Source organism: Physeter macrocephalus, chromosome 8, assembly GCF_002837175.3.
Source record: "Physeter macrocephalus isolate SW-GA chromosome 8, ASM283717v5, whole genome shotgun sequence".
NCBI classification, from domain to species: Eukaryota; Metazoa; Chordata; class Mammalia; order Artiodactyla; family Physeteridae; genus Physeter; species Physeter macrocephalus.
The window spans coordinates 154,326,836-154,343,233 of NC_041221.1; positions in this window are offsets into that span (position 1 = coordinate 154,326,836).

A 16,398-nucleotide genomic window follows, 5' to 3' on the forward strand; every position below is an offset into this window, starting at 1 on the left:
GTCGATGCATCGCTCTGTGCGTAGAACTTGTCAGTGCATTTGAAATTTTCTGTGCACGAGAGTGATTGTTGTCCAGGCGTTTGCAGGTGCGTGGGTATGTGTGCATGTGTCTGAAGAGGCATGTGTGTTGCTTGTACATGAGCATTCATCTCGCTGTGTATCTAGGGGTTGTGCTGTGGGCATGACAACTTATAACAGAGTACCTCTTCCTGTGTACTGAATGTGCGTGTACTAGAGAGTGATTAGGAATCGTGTGTACGTGTTTAGTTTTGTGTGTGTGTGCATGCATAAGTGCATGTGCCCAAACACACATCAGGGCTGTGTCTGCACATATATATGCACATATCCAAGCTTGCAGCTTGGTGTGCAACAGAAGTGTACTTCAGTTTCAGTGTGTACACAATAGTGGCTGGATATATGTGTTGGGTGCACGTTTAAATGTGTGTATGAGTCGGCAGTAATCACATCAGTGTGTATGTGCATAATGCTGTGTGACACGTGTTTGTGCGGTGGCTGATTCTTTATGTGTTTATATGTATACGTGCCTTGGTGTGGATTTGGTCCATAATGTGAGTGTGCACATACATAATAATGGACAGGCGCTCCTGTGTCCCAGCCCTCATCTCCCTCCTCCCCAGAAGATGAGGCTTCGCTGGCCTCACTAACTGTCTGCCCAGCCTCAGGTCATTTAGAGACATGCCCCTGCTCGAGGACTCCAGCTCCCAGATGGGCAGTGACCATGTTTAGGTAGCAAGCAGACATTAGAGGAAGGAAAAGTCATCAGAGGCCTGGGTTTTGCTCCTCGCTGTTCCTTCCACTGCTCTCTACCACTAGCTACCAGTATTTCACTTGGCTGCCAGAGCATCAGGTGAACAGATGGTGTATGACCCAAGGTTTATAGTCAGAATTTTAATGCAGATATGCATTAGAATTCTCAAGCTGGTTCCACCACCTTAGACAAGTTAGTTATATCATAGGTGGTATTTCATTTCTGAAAAGGAGGAAGAATAATAATTATATCACCTGCACTGTCTTTCCCCTTACAGTTGGGCCACTCACTCATAGAGATGTTTGGTAAGCAATCAAACTATGTAGAGAATTATTATTAATATTACATAAATATTGAGGATGAAAGTTAGTGGGCTCAGCAAACATTTAATAAGCATCTATTACGTGTCAGTCCCTCCCTGGCTAGGTGCTGGGGATCTGGAGGTAAACCACATAGGCTTGGTGCCTGACCTCGTGGAACTTAGAGTCTAGTGAGGATGATATAAGTGGTTTCATGTGAAATAAGTGTTGCAGAAGAGGAAGACACTGAATATGAAACTGGGAGGCCAGGGGAAGGCCTGGGGAAGAGATGTCCAGTTGAGCCTGAGGGAGAGGGTGAGAGCTCTAAACATGACTGAAAGATGACACGTGCAGTGGGGTTTAGTGTGTCAATTCACAGGTGGCTGGAAAGGGGACCTCTGTCCACCACCCCCTCTGGGTACCTTGGTCTGTTCCCAGATGTGTCAGGAATGGAAAAGGTGAGGGATCCCGGCTTAGGATGCCGGGAGGCCATTCAGAATCCAAAGGGCTCAGGAAAGCCCCTCTCCTAGAGTAGAGTAAGAATCTCCATGTGTTACCATGGGACTCCACTGCGACACAAGTTGAAATCACTGGCATGCTCTTATTGGCAAGAAGATGGTTAATGAACAGTATAGGGAAAGGCAGTGGTGCCACACTCAGCACCCAGTAAATAAATGTTTACTGGCTGGCTGAATGGGAACAGATGTTTTTCCAGCTTTTGGAGGAGTCCTGGAACCCAGGTCCCCTGAGGCTCCCCCTTGGGGACTTGTCCTGTGGATCCTTACAGTGGTGATGGCATCACAGAGCAGGAAATCCAAAATACTCATGAAATGGCTATTTCAGGAGCTGCTTCAAGCTGGAACGGGGCTCAGGACTTCTTCCCAGTAGCCTGTTTATGTCTTTTATTCAGTCCACAAACATGTATTACCTATTATGAGTGTGGAGACAAGGAGATGAACTTCTGGTCTACAGGGAAAATGATTGTGAGCACGAATTACTGCAAGATGCAAAATACAATACGTGTCATAGGAAAGGTACAGTGTGTTATAAAAAATGAGAAGTCTTTCCCCCTTTGATTCATTTCAGTTCATTCCACAGTTTCATTCATTCTAGAGAACATGGATACGTTATGACATTGATGGCCAAAGAGAGTTTACAGTCTGGCAGGGGCAGCCATGTGCCAGATGGGGTAGATTTGCTTGTTCCATGCCTCTCATTGAGTGTGCCTTCCTATACTGCAGAGGCCAGAAAGCTAAAAACCTGTTTTCTAGGCTCCTTGCTGCTGGGTTCCTGTTTGAGATTTAGGTTTAGCTAGTCCTGTGTGCTGTGCAAGACCTGAACTCAAAACTGAGTTAGGAAGAAAAACCAGTTGAGTTAGGTGGAGAGAAGACAGCGGCCTGGGAGGACTCCATTTTGCTGGGGCTGGCGCAGAAGGTACAGCACGGCTCTGGAGTTCTGGCAGTAGCTCCCAGTCCTCCGATTACACCTAAGGTGGTGTGTTCCAGTAGCCAGAGACTGGGCCAGTGGCTCCCTGAGCTCTTGCTTCCAGGTTGTGGGTGGGATGGGGAGGGGAGGTGGTCAGTAGTGGGGTGATGTTCTAGGAATCATTCCTGGAGGCCCAGGAACAACTTGCTCTGCCCTGATTCTGAACTCACTTGATTCTCTTTATTAAATCCGTGTCTGCTTAAAAGAGCTAGAAGGGTTTTGTCTTTTTACTTGAACCCTAATTGGTATGTCATGCTGTGAACTATAGGTGCCGGAAAAGTCAGAGAAGGGAGATGAGTGCACAGCAGGACAAGCAGGGAAGAAATCCAGAGGACTGCTGTTCTTTCCTCTTTTCCTCTTTCAATTCCACCTCCTACCCTCAGCCCCTCTTCGATCCTATAATCAGCCTTCAAATAAATTAATTAATTGATTAAGTATCAAACAACTACAGTGTACAAGGCACTGTGACGTTGGGGGTCACAGTCATGAACAGATACCCAAGGTCTCTGTCTCCATGATGCTTATGCAGACAGATGTTCTACTAGCACTCAAACACAGAGTTCAAAATTGTGGTAAGAGTTATGAAGGAAAAGGAGAGGGAACTGTGGGAGAGAATGATGGTGTGGAGTCTGCGAGAGAACTTATTTTGATTGGGAGATGTGGGATGATCGCTCAAATAGGTACTTTTAAGGTGAGCCGCAAAGGGTACGGAAGGGCCAGCTGTGCCAAGGTGGCCGAGGAGGAGGGGGAGAGGGGCCAGCAGAAAGAGCAGAGCGTATAAGAGCTACGCTAGCCCGTCTCCACGTCTTCCTCCTGCTCCCTGTGTAACAGTCATAGGGTGATGCCTCAGCTCTGTAGCCTTTCTGTAGCCTCACTAACTGAAAGCCCTCTTGGATTTCACGTCTTCCCAGGTGACTGCATTCCTCAGCCTCGGCACTGTTGACATCCGGTGCTGGATGAGTCTTCCTTGTGGGGACTGTCCTGTGCCTTGTTGGATGTTTAGTCTCTACCTCTGGCCTCTACCCTCTAGATAAGGGGTCCCCAACTCCCGGGCCACGGACCACTACCAGTCTGCGGCCTGTTAGGAGCGAAGCCTCACAGCAGGAGGGGAGCGGAGGGCGAGTGAGCGAAGCTTCATCCGCCGTTCCCCATCGCTCACTTTGCCGCCTGAACCATCGCTCGCATTTCCTCCTGAACCATCCCCCTCTGCGCACCGCCCCGGTCCATGGAAAAATTGCCTTCCATGAAACTGGCCCCTGGTGCCACAAAGGTTGGGGACCGCTGCTCTAGATGACAATACTAGGCCTCTGCCCCTAGTTGCGACAGCCCAAAATATCTTCAGACGTTGCCAAATGTCCCGAGAGGGGCAACATCGCCCTCCTTTGAGAACTGCTGCCCTGTGGGTAGCCCTCCTTTGGTCAGGTGGTCTTCTTGCCGGCTCCTGAATGCACCTTTATGTTTCTGTACCTCCCCTTAGGCAGTTCCCTCTAACTATTACCTGCTCTTCCACAAAGCCTTACCCATATGTCTACTAGAAATGCATGGCTTTTCTCTGCCCAGCATCCCTCTGTCCTGTGGGGAACTTGTACTGGATGACTCGTGTTTTGAGTGGTAGAGGAAGAGTGCTCTGCCTGCCCAGGCGTGTGGACCAGGTACCCTTTCCTGTGCCCAGTTAAGAGCCCAGATGGTGGACGTGAGACCCAAGCAGAGCCAGCCAGTCTTTCCATGGGCTTTCCATGACAGGGCACTCTTTTCTTCTGAATTGTTAACTGTAAGTACAGAGCCCTGGGCTGCCACCGGCAGGGAGCCTTCCATTTGGAGAGAGCCTGCTTATGGCAGGAGACGATGACATCAATACACAAGTAGGAGCAGATTCAAGAAGAACTGAGAGGTGGAGGGAGAGTTCTGTGAGCACATTATTAGAGCCCTTAGTTCAGAGACTTGTGCTACTTAAGCATTCACATTCTTATATTCTCTCTCTCTCTTTAAGCTAGTTTGGATTGTTTCTGTCAGTTACTATGGAAAGAGTCCTAATGTAATTTCCTTCAATGCTTGGTTCAAATCTCTCCTCTTTCATGAAATCCTCTCAACACAGGACAGTCTGAAGAAAATGCTTGCTTTGAATCTGTAATTGTTGGTTTTCTGGAGCCAGCAGCCAATTCTGTGCCTCTCTTCACAACTTTGACTTTAGTGACGTCATGCTGCCATTTGAAATCATAGTGAGAATAATTACACCACGGAAATCCGCAAATGCTACAAATCAAGGCTCTCTTTTTCCCACCTCAGCCTGTTTACCAGCGCGCCACTGTCTAAATCGTCTCAGTTGTACCACCCATTTCGATATTAATCATGTACTAATTCATGACATCTTTTGCTTTTTGAATGTGGTGAGGTTGGGAAGACAAGTGCCCCCAACATATGCTGCATGTGAGTCTTCAGAATCTCAAAGGAGGAAGGGTCCTGAGAAATAATTTGGTCCATGGTCTTCATTTCACACACAAGGACAAAGAGGTCCAGAGACCTTCAGTGACTTAGTAGTCAGTTGTGGAGTCAAGACAAAGTCCAAGATCTTTTGACTTACGTGCATTATTAAAATGCGGGCCTTCCTAGTCTTCCTGTATGTCTTTTTCAACCTTTCCTTTCTCTGGTTTTGGTACAAAAGAACGTTTAAAAACGATGTTGAATCATTCCAAACTGCTAATGGCCAAGATCCAAGTTGTCAATGCTTACTTTGAACAAGGGACTTTGGGGCTGTGAAGTCTCCAGAATGAGATAATTCCAGATGGGCTCTTACTAATGTGGCAGCACTGGGAGACAGCTGTTAGTAGAGGGGACTTGCTGCCTTTGCATGGAAAGAGCATGATGTTGGATTGAAGGCTGGCTGCTCTGTGTATTATATCACTTAGAATGAAACAAGATGATAGTTGAACTGTAAGGAAAGTTTTGCGGATTTATAAAAATTTAAAATACACAATTTTGGTTTTTTTGGCTGCGTTGGGTCTTCATTGCTGTGCGCAGGCTTTCTCTAGTGGCGAGCGGGGGCTACTCTTCGTTGCTGTGCGTGGGCTTCTCATTGCAGTGGCTTCTTTTGTTGCAGAGCACGGGCTCTAGGTGCGCGGGCTTCAGTAGTTGCAGCACGTGGGCTCAGTAATTGCGGCACGCGGGCTTGGTAATTGCGGCACACGGGCTCAGTAGTTGTGGCGCTTGGGCTCTAGAGCACAGGCTCAGTAGTTGTGGCACGCAGGCTTAGTTGCTCTGTGGCATGTGGGATCTTCCTGGACCAGGGAGCAAACCCGTGTCCCCTGCCTTGGCAGGCGGATTCTTAACCACTGCGCCACCAGGGAAGTCTCACAACTTATTTTTTAATATTGCTGTTCTATTTCCAGTAATTTGTCTTGGAAGTGTGCATAAGGATATCCATTGCAACCTTGTTTGAACTAATAAAAGAATGGAAACAATCTAAATGCCAAGTAATAGGGGACTAATTAAATAAATCATTATACATACATACATAGAGGCAGAACTCTGTACTATTATGGAATTATCTTCAAGACATATTGTTTAGTGAGAAAAATAAGAAGCAGAACAGTGTGTATAGTTTCCTACCATTCAAATTAAAAAAAGAAGAGGTGAGGAAAACACAGACACACATGGATGTATGAACACAATTTATCTCTAGGAGGATATACAAAAAATTGCAACAGCAGAAGTTGTCTCTGGAGAGAGGAGCTGGAAAACGGCAGTAAGAGAGAGGCGTATTTTTTTGCTTAGGTCTTTTGGAACAATTTGATTTTTTTTTTTTTTTAAAGAAAACTGGTACCATGATTTTTAAAAATTAATTAATTAATTAATTAAATTTTGACTGTGTTGGGTCTTCGTTGCTGTGTGGCATTTCTCTAGTTGCAGCGAGTTGGGGGCTACTCTTCGTCATGCATGGTGTGTGGGCTTCTCATTGCGGTGGCTTCTCTTGTTGCGGAGCACGGGCTCTATGAACACAATTTATCTCTAGGAGGATATACAAAAAATTGCAACAGCAGAAGTTGTCTCTGGAGAGAGGAGCTGGAAAACAGCAGTAAGAGAGAGGCGTATTTTTTTGCTTAGGTCTTTTGGAACAATTTGATTTTTTTTTTTTTTTAAAGAAAACTGGTACCATGATTTTTAAAAATTAATTAATTAATTAATTAAATTTTGACTGTGTTGGGTCTTCGTTGCTGTGTGGCATTTCTCTAGTTGCAGCGAGTGGGGGGCTACTCTTCGTCGTGGTGTGTGGGCTTCTCATTGCGGTGGCTTCTCTTGTTGCGGAGCACGGGCTCTAGGCGCGGGCTTCAGTAGTTGTGGCTCATAGGCTGTAGAGCGCAGGCTCAGTAGTTGTGGCGCACGGGCTCAGTTGCTCTGCGGCATGTGGGATCTTCCCGGATCAGGGCTCGAACCCATGTCCTCTGCATTGGCAGGCGGATTCTTAACCACTGCACCACCAGGGAAGCCTGAACAATTTGATTTTTAAAACAATGGAAATCTTTTACTTACTCAGCACTCTTCCCCTCAATAAAATAAAAAATAAGGAAATTCTGTATTGCACTTTTTAGAAATTCCTCCTTTGCTCTGATGGATGAGCCAGATCTGGGGATGTGGCAGAGAGTTTAGGGAGTTAATAATAATAAACCCCCAACAATTATAGACTTTCTTTTTAAAAAAACATTTTCAAAGAGTAGTCTCTTGCAGTCTTCCAAGTTTTGGACAAGTATTTTCCCCATTGTATAGTCGAAGGAGCTGAGGCCCAGAAGCAAGGCCATCTTCCCAAGGTTACACAGTGGGCGAGGGGCAGAGTTGGAATGAGAGCTCAGATCTCGCCCAGGCATAAGTTCCTTCTTCTAGACAATGTTTAGCTGGGCAGAGGGCTTCAACAAGCAGAGTAGTTTTCACGGGAAGGAGAAGAAGAACCAGAGAGTTATAAGAAGCTCTTCTGGCCTGAGGTTTCGGAAGAGTTAAAGGCCTTGAGACAGCTACAATCCCAGAGCAAATGAAGTCAGACCAAAATAGACACCACTTATATTCTACAGGAAGTGACCCAGAAAAGATCCAACCAGTTTCCAGATGTAGCTTGAAAGGCTTCAGTTGGAGAGACTTCATTTTGGAATCTCATGCAAAAACCTCTCTTGATGAGGTTTCTCAACTCAGTATGTGGGTCAGAAATGAACAGACATTTGATTTGAGGGAGATGCTCTGCTAAGAAGGTCTAGAGGCTCGTGCTTTGTAGAATCAAACTTAGAGAAAGTAGCCTATGAATGAGTATAGACATGAAGGCTTTGCCATGCTTTGCCAGCATAATTTTGGGAGGGAATATGAGAAATGTAGGGTCTATCCCTGCCTTTTGGCTGAGATGAAAAGCAGAAATCCCAGACTGAGGAAATGAGGCTTGATGAAACTGCATACATGAGATTTAGCTAGTGGCTAAAAGAAATGTTTTATCTGTTAGCTGTTGTGAAGTAGAAGGAGACTAATTTCTCTAAATCTTGTATTTTAAAAGACTTCTACACATTTCTTTTAAATAATACTCAGAAGACACTTAACTCTACATGTCTCATCCACTTATTTATTATGGGTATGATAAAAAATTTAAAACATTAAAGCATACAAGAGTGTGTCTACCGTGCTACTGCTTATGAAGAAAAAAGGTTACACACACACACACACAGACGTTTATGTGTAACCACACTTTGAAGACATGTAACCTGGTAGCCTTGGCTGCCTCTTGGAGGAAAACTGTGGAGCTGAGAAGGGGTGGGCGGTACAGCCTTCACTGTACTGTCTCAATTTACCAGATGCCTGTTTTACATATTAAAAATAAAACACACTTAAAAAATCTCAAAGGGAAAAACGTAGCTTTATAATGGAGAGATATGGCGGCCACTCTGTTAACCAAGTAGGGAAATTTAGCGTTACCAAGGGCATAAAACCTGACATTATATGATACATCCAGTGTTTTGTTTTTTTTTTTTTTTTTGTGGTATGCGGGCCTCCCTCTGTTGCGGCCTCTCCCGTTGCAGAGCACAGGCTCCGGACGCGCAGGCCCAGGGGCCATGGCTCACAGGCCCAGCCGCTCCGCGGCATGTGGGATCCTCCCAGACCGGGGCGCGAACCCAGTTCCCCTGCATCGGCAGGCGGACGCGCAACCACTGCGCCACCAGGGAAGCCCCATCCAGTGTTTTAACCTGAACATAATTAAGCCTTCACACCTAACCTTGGATTAGCAGAAAGTATAGGGAATAGAGAAACTAGTTAAACAACACAGGAGAAAACAGTCAATTCAGAGAGTGGGACATTCTTTAAAATGTTAAATGTCATGGAAATATTAAAAGGTGGTTCAAAAAATTAGGAATAAAAGATATTTTGGGGGCAATTGGAAGAACTTTGAATTTGGTCTGATTATTAGACATATTAGGGAATTATTGTTAATTTTCTTGTGTGTGAATAATGGTTTTGTGGTTATATAGGATAATGTCCTTATTCTTAGGAGATGCATGCTGAAGTATGGAGGGGAGAAGACACATGGTGTTGGGAACTTACTTTAAAATGGTTCAGAAAACACACACGAATGTACACTCACACACATGAACACCCCCCCCCCAAAAAAAACACGAAAAAACAAAACAGAGTTGCTTATTAAGCTATAGTCTTACCTTCAAACTCAGCTATATGATGTCAGGGCTGGGACTTTGCAAATCACATTTCTCCTTTGCCAGCGGGCCTTCTGTTAGTCTGCCAATAGGGGGCATTAGAAGGGGACTGGAAGTCTAGAGGAGCCACAAAGAGCTTGCTTCTTTCTGTTTTGCTTTCTGTTACTCTCAGCCTCACCCGAGCAACAGTTCCTCACCCTGGGAATGAAAGTTATTTCCTGTAGGAGCAGCTGGTTTAGGTTTACATTTTTTCCACAGTCTGTCTTCAGACATACCTGTATCAGCTGGCAAATGCCTTCTCTAACCCAGCTCCATGGTACCCTTCATCCAAGCTTCTAAATTCTATTAATCCCGAGCTCTTCTCCCAGCCCTAGGGATGGTAACTGCTTTCTGTGTTTATACAGTATTCGTTTTACCTTTCCAGTTCTCCGTTACCTGGTTCACAGTTCTTTATATTAAATTTTCTCTGCAAAAGTAACTGGTGGAGTTTGTGTCTCCCGACTGAACCTTGACTGATACAGAAATTGGAACTAGGAGTCTCAGGAAACAGACCCTTTTTTTAGGTGTTTGGGTTTGTCTTTAGACTTGAACGCAATGTTGAGCTCCTTGTCCTGGACATGGGATGCTAGTAACTCATGGCATGGAGTGGCCCTGATTCATCTAATTATTGGCTGTAGATTATTGTGATAAAGAACCTCCTGAAGCAGGTACCTTGGGGGACCAAGTGGCTGCTGGGAATAATGATGACTAGAGGGACTGTGGGGCAGGATGCCTCCTTCTGAGTGCTCTGGAATGTGTACAGAAAGAAGACAACACACTCAGCCCTTTAAAGTCTCGGCCCAAGTCCTGGTCAGAGAGCTGGAGAGGTTCTGTGGCAGCTCTAAAAGTATCGCATCTGTTAGAGCTGCACATTCAGACACAAGATTTAATTGTGAAGGTTGTAGAATTTAGTGTAAATTGAGTTCACAGCCTATGTCTCTCAGTGAAAGTTAGGATGAGGATTGGGAGTGTCCCCAGGACTTGGAATGGGGACATCTGCGTAGACACAGATGAAACTGAGAATCTGAACCCCTAAGTCACTCTGAGCCTTCCATGCCTTCGCCTTCTGTGTCTGAGATTACGTTTCCTTTGCGTGAAGTCCTTGTAATACCCTCACCTGAGGCAGGTGACTTTCAAGGAGATGCCTGTACTCTTCAAGACCTACCCCACCACTCCTTGCTGCCACTAGACCCATAACTAGGGTCAGATCCAGCATATTCCAAGGGAACAAGTACAAAGTCTGAACCTGGAGGGAAGAATTTATAATCCAAAAGAACTGCAAGATTTTTCTAATTTATATAGGCAGAAACCAGATGAATATATATGGGAATGGGATTCTAAGAGCATTAGATGGAAAAAGGCAGAATGTAACAGGCCAAATTTACTGATATGGGTGTATGTATCAGGGATTCTGGATTTAATATGTTAGCTCATATAAGAATTTACTTACTTGGATAACTTGAACTCAACAGTGACCTACATATAATGAGTTTGAGATCCCAGAACTTCCCTGGCACAATGTAGAGAAAGGAATTAAAAGACTTGGGGAGATAGAAATGTTGCTAAGCTTATCACGTGTGACCTTTGAACTTCCCTCACCCACTACCCCACCCCTCCAACTATATGGTTGAAGAGGGCCTAGAGGACACCTTCCCTGAGATATTGAGCAATACATAAGTGAGATCACTGATATCTCTGTGGTGGCTTTTCTCTGTGGGCTTGTATGATGGTAGAAGATGCTGCCACTGAGATGAGTTCATTGATTTCTATGGGGTCGACAGGATCCTGGAGTAGCGAGGCCAAGTGGCAGTGTTCAGTCATGAGAGAGAAGGTGGATGCACTTAGTGCCCAGCAGAGACAAAATGGAAATCAGAATGTTGTGATCCACAAGGATTGTTGATAGTAGCTGTGAAGGTTAATTTTATGTGTCAATTTGACTGGGTCATCAGGTGCCCAGATATTTGGTCCAACATTATTCTGGGTGTTTCTGTGAGGATGTTTTTGGATGAGATGAACATTTAAAGTGGTGGACTTTGAGTAAAGCAGATTGCCCTCCAAAATGTGGGTGGGCCTCATCCAATCAGTTGGAAACCTGAATAGAACAAAATGACTACCCCCAAGCAAGAGAGAATTCTGTAGATGGCTGTCTTTGGACTGGAACTGCAGCATTGGCTCTCCTGGCTCTCTGGCCTACTGGCCCACCCTGCAGATTTTGGACTTACCAGCCTCTATAATTATGTGAGACAATTCCTTCTAATCAGTCAGTCAATCCTACTGATTCTTTTCTCTGGAGAACCCTAATACAGTAGCTAAATGGTATAGTAGATCTAGGAATGGAATAGATAGGCAGTCTACTAAAACATTGCTTGATCTATGTAATGAAAAACCCTAGGGCTGGTGCCCAGAAATCTGATCAAAGTCACTACAGAGAGTCATAACCTCTCCTCCAGTTTCCAGACCTAAGCCAGTTGTCAGATCCAGAGCCCCTTGATTGAAGGACATGCTGAGTTCCCTTAAGAACTCCACAACACTGCCACAAGTATATACTAGAGACTTCCTCCAAGACTTCCTCCAAGACTTTCCCCTATTGAAACCTGCAGTCTTCAATAGGTGACTTAGTATTATGAAAAAAGGAAAGCCTCAGATCTTTTAGGGATTAAATAATAGGCACTGGCCCTGAATTGATGCTAACTCCTGGGACCAAAATACTACGATGGTCCATCAGTCAAAGTGAGAACTGGTGGTGGTCAGATAATGAATGGAGTATTGGCCCAAGCTAAAATTACAGAGAGCCTAGTAGGTCTGTGAACCCAGTGGTTATATCTCTAGTTCTTAAATGTGTAATTGGAATAGATATATTCAGTTTCTGGCAGAACCCCCAGATTTGCCCTCTGATCCATGGAGTGAGGCCTATTATGGTAAAAAGGGACAAGTAGAAGTCCCTAGAAGTTCCCTTCCCTACCAGGGTAGTAAACCAAAATAAATACCACATTCCTGGAGGAAATTGCAGGGATTAGTGCCACCATCATAGGCTTAATATCTGTCACATCCCCATTTAAATTCACCTGCTTTTCCTGTGCAGAAGGTTGTTGGATCTGGAGATTGACTATGGATTACTGTAAACTTAACAGATAATGACTCCAGTTGCAGCTACTGTTCCAGATGTGTATCTCTACAAAAGAGAGTCAGCATAACCCTTGGCAACTCGTATACCATTAGTGATCTGGCAAATACTTTCTTCCCCTCTATATCAATTTCAATGAATACCGCAAGCAGGTTGTTTTCACCTTGCAGAACCAAGAGATCACCTTCACAGTTCTGCCCTAGGGCTACATCGACTTAATGTCTGTGATAATCTCATCTGCAGAGATTTTGATCATCTTGACATTTCACAGATCATCATATTTGTCCACTTCACTGATGACATACAGATGGCATCTGATAAGAAGGCAGAAGCAAGTACTTTAGATGCCTTAGTAAAATGCATGTGAGTCAGAGAGTGGGAAATAAACCTCATAAAAATTCAGGGACTCATCCACCTTGGTGAAGTTTTTGATGTGCAAAGGAGTGTATGTTAGTCTGCTTGGGCTGCCATAAGAAAACACCATAGACTGGGTGGCTTAAACAGCAGAAACTTCTGAGTTATGGAGGTTGATAAATCCAAGATCAAGGTGTGGCAAGGTAGGTTTAATTCTGAGGCCTCTTTTCCTGGCTTGTAGGAGGCCGCCACCTTTCTGTGTGCTCACATGACCTCTTCTTTATGCTCCAGAGAGATAGCAAGCCTTTCACAAAGGCATTAATCCCACTGGGCCAGGCTCCCACCCTCATGACTCCATCTAAACCTAACTACCTCCTCCCAAAGGCACATCTTCAGATGTCACAAATTGGGGCTTAGGATTTCACCATATGAATTTGGGGGTGAACACAGACATTCAGTTCATAACAGAGTGTGGCAACAGACTGACACCTATGGAATTTATTGGTCTTGTCATGTACTTCATCACTCAGAGGCACCTGGTCTGTTAGAATGATAGAATGAGCTACTTAATACTCAGTTACTTGCAACTGGGAGAAAAGAATCTAAAAAGATAAAGTTCTATCTTGTAGGATGCAAATGTGCTTTGAATTGGTAACCTATGAATATACTTTTCTTTTTTTTAATCCTCCAAGCCAGAATACATTGGTCTGGGAATCAAGGGATGGGCACCTAATAATTCACAGAATTTTTGCTTCCCATTGCTGTGACTGTGACTCTTGATATTTTGGAAGTCTTGGTTCCCAAGGGAGGAATGCCTTCACCAAGGGACGTAACGGTGTTTCCACTGAACTGGGAGTTGATACTGCTGCTGACTGTATTTGGCTTGTGCTGTGGGGTTAATGCCAGTGGGCCTGAAATTGGTCTGGTCAAGGCATGGCATGTCCTGATGAATAGTGTCGCTTTCTAACCGTGTATCTGAGGAGTTTCAGGGTGGTTTGTATCAATTTGTTATCATTGTTTACTGTAACAGTGAGATAGATGCGACTTACACCTGGAGACTTCTTCTATACCCCCTCAATCCCCCCCACACACAAAAAACCTTGGTGGTTGTGGCTAGTCATTGGGCAACAGAATAAGTAATGGTACTGTTACTAAATCTGAGGAGCTGAGACTGTGTTTTCCTCATTCTGGAGAGAAGGTAAGAGCATCTTTATTTGTACAGAGGATAGTTACCTCTTAAGAGAACCACAAACCTATGTTTATTGTATAGAAATTCAATTGTGGATAGAAGGATGACTGGCCAAAGAGATGGGCTGTGCTGGTTACTAAGCTCTTGTCTTTCAGCTTCAAACCCTCCCTCTATATGTCCTGTAATCTGCTTTGTCATGCTGGGGCTGGGACCTCACAAAGTACATTTCTTTATCACCTAGCTTTCTGTTAGGCTCTGCAAATAAGGGGTGCAAGAGACATGGTGGAAACCTAGACGAAGGACCAGGGATTTACTCCCTCCTCATTTGCTTCCTACTGCTGACAGTATCCTCTCTGCAGTGGTTCTTCACCCTGGCAGTGAGAGTTAGTTTAGGAGCAGCAGTTGGTTTAAGTTTTCAGTGTTTTCACACTTCCAGAGCCGCCTCATCCTACATGCTCAGAGACGGCAGCATCAGCAGGCTGGCACTCATTCTTCAGACTTTTGAGCTCCTAAGACAGTAATACCAGTCAGGCAGGGCCTCTTCCTCAGACACTGGAGTCTCACTTCCAAGGGACCCCTCATCCAAGCTTTCACATTTTAATAATGCCAGCCTCTTTTCTTGTTCATCTAGCCCTAGTGATGCTGTTTCCTGCATTTACTATCTCTGTGACACCTCAGTATCCCCCTTTGCCTATTAAGTTCTCCAATACCTGGCCAATGATTCTTCACTGTAGATTCCTTTTATTTAAAAATTGATACAGTTTCTGATCTTACTGGACCCTGTTTGATACATGGATATCTATACATTTATATAAACAGATAGCTATAGCAAAATGTTAACACTTTTTGAATCTAGAAAACAACCATATGGGTGTTCATTGTATTACTTTTCCAACTTTTTGGTATATTTGAGACCTTTCATAATAAAGCATTAGGGATAAGGTCTCCTGAAAATTTGGATAAATATCAGTACCAAAATAAAAAAACCTGATAAAGGGCGAAAGTCTCCAAAATTATAGTAGAAGGAAATGATACATAGAACTGTGATTGCTCCAGAAACCAAGCTGATGCCATTACAAAAAAAAAATCAAAACAAAACAAAAAAATAAACAAAGTCTATTTTTCTGTTTATATCTAGGAAAGGTTCTATCTACTATGTCACACCACCAAAATTAAGCGAATGAAATACGACCTCTGTAGAAAAAAATGAAAAGGTTCTCTAGAGAAAACTTGTCTGTTTCATCTTATAGGGGAGAAAAACTGAGGCCCAGGACAGGTAAGAGTTGTCCAAAATCACACAGTAAAATTAATGGAGTCAAAACTTTCCCATTAGCCATTCATAATAAGTAAGGTTGGAAACCAAGTATATGAAATGTCTCTTGGTTGCATGTGACAGGAAACTGCAAGAGGGAATTAGCCCATATAATTGAAAAGTAAAAAAGTATGACTGCATTTAGGTGTGGAAGCAATGTCATAAGGAATCTCTTTCCCTTTCTTGGCTTTGTCTCTGTTGGCTTCACCCTCTGGCAGCAAGGTTCATCACTGGAAGCTCCAGACTCACATCCTGCTAGTTTAGCAAGTATAGCATCTTTCCCATTAATTCCAGCAAAAGTACTGGAGCTGACTCTAATTAGCCAGGATGGGGCCATACAGACTGACAGGGGAGTAAGGAAATTTCCTTAAAGAAAAATAAGGGTGCTAAAGAAGCAAGTGAATGATTGAATCAATGCTTAGCAAGGCAAAATAAGAGATGACGGGTCTGCCAGACCTCTTGACTCCTATATGCTGAGGGCTATCAAGTTTAACCTGCTAGTAAGTGGCTGAGACAGGACTGGAATCCATTTCTGTGTTAGAGTAAGACTTAGAGCAAAACTGTGAAACAAAAGGGAAATAACCTTAGGTTCTCAGAAGGTACTCTCAGAAGATAAAGTACAAAATACAATGAATTTGGGCTTCCCTGGTGGCGAAGTGGTTGAGAGTCCGCCTGCCGATGCAGGGGACACGGGTTCGTGCCCCGGTCCGGGAGGATCCCACGTGCCGCGGAGCGGCTAGGCCCGTGAGACATGGCCGCTGAGCCTGCGCGTCCGGAGCCTGTGCTCCGCAACGGGAGAGGCCACAACAGTGAGAGGCCCACGTACCGCAAAAAAAAAAATACAATGAATTCGACAATTACTTTATACAGTCCTTCAAATTAAGGTAGCCTTCGAAAGCTTCAAATGTTTCTAAATGCTTGGTAAATATTAAAGCCAAGCTTACAATATTTTGGTATAATTTAATGCTAAAGACTATAATATAAATAATCTATAAATGAACTATAGTTTAAACTATAAATATCCAGACCCTATTAAAAAAAAACGGAGATGTAATTTACATATCATAAAGTTCACCCTTTAAAAGTATATGTCTGGGGCTTCCCTGGTGGCGCAGTGGTTGCGCGTCCGCCTGCCGATGCAGGGGAGCCG